Raw genomic sequence first — 5,376 nt, 5'->3', positions numbered from 1 at the left:
CACACGTGGGGAGCGCTCCAGCCAGCCTCCCAGCGGCTATCTTCCTCTCTTTACCCACTGCCCGCCCCTGCAGTCAATCAGCTGCCAGGCTTGCAGGATTTCTCAGGTCAAAGAATACCGAAATCCCCACCCACCTCCGCCAGGAGAGAGGGACTTCAGGGACTATCAGGTCCAGTTCCGACCTGCCCAAGGATCCCTCTCTGATCCTCCCACAAAGTGGCTTCTGCTTGAAGACCTCCAGTGGGAAGCGCATGGGAGGGTGGACTTGCTTACCGGCAGAGGAGGCTCATTCTCCTTTGGGAAAGGTCCCTGTTTGAAAGTTTTTCTCTATACCTAGCCCAAGGTCTCCTTTCAGCAACTTCTACCCATTCCTCCGACTTTTGACCATTGTCAAAAACAAAACAAAACAAAAAACAAGTCTAATTTTTCTCCCCCCAGGACAAGCATTCAGATACTTGAAGACAGCCGTCCTACCTGACTCAAAGGTAGTCATCTAACTTCCCTGGACCTCAGTTTACTCATCTGTAAAATGAGAGCATTGGACTAGATGATTTTCTAAGGCCTCTTCCAGTTCCGTATCAATCACCCTGAAGCCCCGTGTGCTCCCTACTTCTCTCAGCTCAAGAAGGTAAGGAAAAGCTGGATGGAATTCTTCCTGGGACTTCTCTCTTTGCTGCTTAGACTTAAAGACATAAGTGGCATGCTTACAAATACACAAAAGCCACAAAGCTGAGAAGGATCCCAATACTATTTGATTGAGGTAAGAACCAAAAAGATCCCAACTGGACCAGGCTACAACATTGTGTTGAATAAATGGGATGACATTTCACTGGGATAAATGTAAAGTCACCCTTGGGTTCAAAAAATCAATTTCCCAAGTACAAGATAGGGGAGACACGCTGCCAGACAGCAGACACCTGACCCCTCCAGACCACCCCTGTAGTATATAGTTGTCACATTTTAGGAGGGACATTGATAAAATGGAGTGTTTCCGGAGAAAACAATCAAAGTATTGAAGAGCACAGAGTTTAAGCCATATGAGGCTGCACTGAAGAAATTGGAAATGTTCAGCTTGGAGAAGAGAAGCCTTAGCAAGGATATAATAGCTATCTTCAAGTATTTGGAGGACCTTTATGTGGAAGGGTGATTATAGTTGTTTTGCTTGGCTCCAGGGTAAAGAACTATGAAGAGTGGATGGAAGTCACAAAGAGGCAAATTTAGGCTTGAGGTAAAGAAAAAACTTCAAAAAATTGGTTATGCTGATATGTAATGGCTTTTCTCCAAAAGTAGCAGTCTGTACCCCATCCCACCCAATTGGGGATCTTCATACAGAGGCTGGATGACAACTTGTTGGATATGTTGTAAAGGAGGTTTTTTTTTTTTCTGGTTGGATTCGATGGCCACTGAGGTACCTCTTATCTCTATAATTCTAACCCTAACCCCATAGAATCCCTGTCAACTATAATGTGAATGAGAATAAATGCACAGCATTTATTAAGCCTTACTATGGACTAAGTACTGGGTTAAGTGTTGGGGACACAAATTCAAACATAACAATGCCTCTGCTGTCACGGACATTACATTCAAATTGGGGAGACTATACATATAGGCAGTCTTGTGCTGCTAAATATTTAACAACCAGCTCTCTGAAAAAAAAAATACTAAGACACATTTTTAAGTTTCATATCCATTATTAACATTTTTCTCCATCACTTTGTTAAATCTAACAATTGTAAAAACAATAAATCAAGCCCTGATTTGTAGTATTTGCTGATCTCCTAGATTTAAATGCTTCAGAAAATTTAAAAATTAGCTCCAGCCAGTTTAAGTTGCCTCCAGCATTCCTCTGTATAGGGAGTGGTGACTAGGGAAGAGTTTTAGAAGAAAGGACAGGTAGGGGGTGGAACAGAACCTTTTATTTCATTGGCACGGAGAACTCCCAGATAAGCCAATGCCAAGATGCCGCACTTCTTCTGCAATTTATAGTATTAGAGAGTGGCTTAGAACACTGAGCAACTAAGTGGCTTGCTTAGGGTCACACAGGCCAGGGTGTTTCAGAGGCAGGACCTGAATCCAGGTCTTTCTTCCTAGCCTTGAAGCCAGTTCTCTATCCACTATGGCTTAATAGATGACATTTATGTAGTGTTATAAGGTTTGCATATGTATATGTGTATATATAAATAGCACATGTATTTTATATATATACATATATATATAAAGTGCTTAAAATACCTTATTTTATCTTCATTACCATCATCCCCATTTTATAGATGCAGAAGCTCAGGCTCATAGAAATTGTGACTATTTAAAGGTCATACTACAAATGTCTGAGAGGGATTTAAGTCTGTCTTGATTCCCAGTCCAAAATTCAAGGCACTATCACATACCACCTTTCACAGAAGGTGGTAGGTCCTGTATGAATAGTCTTGGGAGCAATAAAGCCCAAAGTAAGTTGAGGTGAGGTTGTATTTATTTTTAAAGCTATATTGAGAATGAGGCAGCAGGATGATATAGTGGACAGAAAGCTGACTTCAAAACCAAGAAAACTTGGGTTCAAGTCAAGCCTCTAACACAAATTGACTATGTGAATCTGGACAAGTCACTTAACCTCTCAGTGCTCTAGATAGCTCTTCAAGTTCTAAGACTATCAGATGATGAGAAGGTGCTGATCTGAATGGAGAGATGGACTTCCCTCATGTGGGAATTCCCCATCCCAATGAAACTACAGGCTCTATTATATTCTTTATATTGGCAATAGCAGAATAACAAAGAAGGAATTGGACTGAAGCTTTGGACAGAGGGACTGATAGGACAGAGAGATGGTAGAACTATTCAACTTTTGACTTTTACTTTCTCTGCTATGGAGAATGATATTTGGATTGACAAGACAGAACAAAAATGCCTGGTAGAGTTGATAACCTGGATAAGAAGGGATACGCTAAGTAGAAGAGAACGTAGTAGTTCTTGACGATTTCAAGAGATTCATATGAACTACGTGCCAGGGTCCTGAAAGTAACCAACTGTGGTTATTGAACCACTGTCAGATATTTGAAATACCAAATGGAGATATGGAGAGGTGCTGGACTGGAGAAGGGCAAATATTGTCCCTGTAACTTGAATAGCTCTTGTTGACCATAAATCCCCAGTTCTTTTCAGAATCCCTTGTCACTCATATATCCCTCTGTTGACCATAAAGTCCCTCATCCTCCCCACAGCCTCTCAACCGAGGACCCCTCCTCATCCCATACTGAGAAAATAGAAACTATAGAAATTATTCATTATGAGCTCTCTCATAATCCCTTGACATCATTGCTCATTCTCTCCCTCTTCACTAGGTGGTCCTTCTTCTTGCCAAGGTCAACCCTTTTTCATATGCCCTTGATCCCATCTCCTGTGTTTGTCAGCAGATTGCCCCCACAATCATGCCCTCCCTTTTTCTGTCTCTCTCTAATCTTCAGTCTCTCCCTAATTACTGGTTTCTACTGCGATGCCTACAACATACCCATGTCTGTTCTATACAGGTACTTAAATTTTTTTTTTTACTAAATGTTGCCATACTTTCTAGCTATATTGCTCTATAACTCTCCCTCCTTTTTTTAACAAATTCTCAGAAAAAGCTGTCTATATCTTTGCTTCCCCTCCCTTTCCTCTCATTCATTTCTCAACCCTTTATAACATGACTTCTGTCCTAATATCTCAACTGACACTGCTTTCTCTACTTGCTAATGACCTCTTTTCATTTCCAAATATGATGGCCTTTTCTCTCCTCCTAGATACTGTCTTTTCTCTGGAATTTTATGATACTATTTTGGTTTCCTCCTACTTAATTGATTTCTCCTTCCCCTTCTCTTTTGTTAGATAATAATTCATACCAAAAACCCTAACTGTGGATATATTTTAAGGCTCAGTACTGGATCTTCTTCACTTTTTTCTCTACCTTCTCCCACTTGGTGATTTTTATCTGCTCCCAAACCTTTAATTTTTATTTGTATGTATCTTTCCCCTGATCTCTATATCTGCGCCTGTAGGTCATCTCAAACTCAACATGTGCAAAATAGAACTTACTCTCTTTTCTCCCAAGCCCATCCTTCTTCCAATTTCCTTATTACTTTTAAGAGCCCCACCATCCTTCCAGTCATCTGGGTTTACAACCTTAATGTCATCTTTGACATCTCACTCTTACTCACCCCACATCACTTATCAATTGCCAAATCTTGTTGTTCTATCACCACAACACTTCTGGCATCCATTTGCTTCCCTCAACCCACATGGTCATTACCCAAGTTCAGGCCATCACCATCTCTCACCAGAACTATTGCAATAATCTCCCAATTGGACTTTCTGTCTCAAGTCTCTCCCTACTCCAAACCATCCTCCACTCAGCTGCCAAAGTGATTTTCTGAAAGCCCTGGTCTGATCACCCTCCTCAAAAAGCTTCAGTGGCTCCCTATTAAATAATTGGCACTAAAATCCCTAGCATATAATAAGCATTCAGTACTTGATTGACTAAAGTCCTTGACAACCTGGCCTCAACTAGTAGGTGTTACTTGCCTTCATGTACCCTACTGTGTGGTCAAACTAGTCTTCCTCACTCATACATGGCACTCCATTTCCCATCTCCCTGGTTTTGCATTGGCTTTTCCCATGCCTAGTAGTCTCTCCCCCTCCTCACCTCCTCATAGTAGAATTCCTTGTCTCCTTCAAGACTCAATTGTCTAGAAGATGCTTTTCTTATTCTCCCAACTACTAGTGCCCTCTTCCTACCCAAATCACCTTGTATTCATTTTGTATAGAGTCTAGGGGTGAGAAACCTGCAGTCGGGGGGGGGGCAGCTAGGTGGTGCAGTGGATAGAGCATGGGCCCTGAAGTCAGGAGGACCTGAGTTCAAATGCGGTCTCAGACCAAACACTTGACACTCACTAGCTGTGTGACCCTGGGCAAGTCACTTAACCCCAATTGCCTAAAAAAAAAAAAAAGAAAAAAAAAGGAAAACCTGCAGCCTCGAGGCCACATGTAGCCCTCTAGGTCCTCGAGTTCAGCCTTTGACTGAATCCAAACTTCATAGAATAAATCCCCTCAATAAAAGGATTTGTTCTATAAAATCTGGACTCAGTCAAAAGGCTGCACCCAAGGACCTAGAAGACTACATGTGGCCTCGAGGCTGCAGGTTCCCCACCCCTGGCATAGACCTATACTTGCCTACCACAGGGCCCAGTATATCCATGATGGTTAATAAATGCTTGCTGATTGTCATCCAGAAGTTCTCCTCCCCCCTCCCCCCTCCCGCACTAAATTCCTTGTCATTCATGAGAGTCTCTGTCCTCTTATAGTGTCTGTCACCAGGAGTCCCCTGTCAGTCACAGAACTCCCGCTGCT

The sequence above is a fragment of the Phascolarctos cinereus genome, unplaced genomic scaffold, assembly GCF_003287225.1.
Source record: "Phascolarctos cinereus isolate Bilbo 61053 unplaced genomic scaffold, phaCin_HiC Scaffold_4;HRSCAF=312, whole genome shotgun sequence".
Lineage (NCBI taxonomy): Eukaryota > Metazoa > Chordata > Mammalia > Diprotodontia > Phascolarctidae > Phascolarctos > Phascolarctos cinereus.
The sequence above is the reverse complement of the archived record's forward strand: the minus strand, read 5'-3'. Positions refer to the sequence as shown.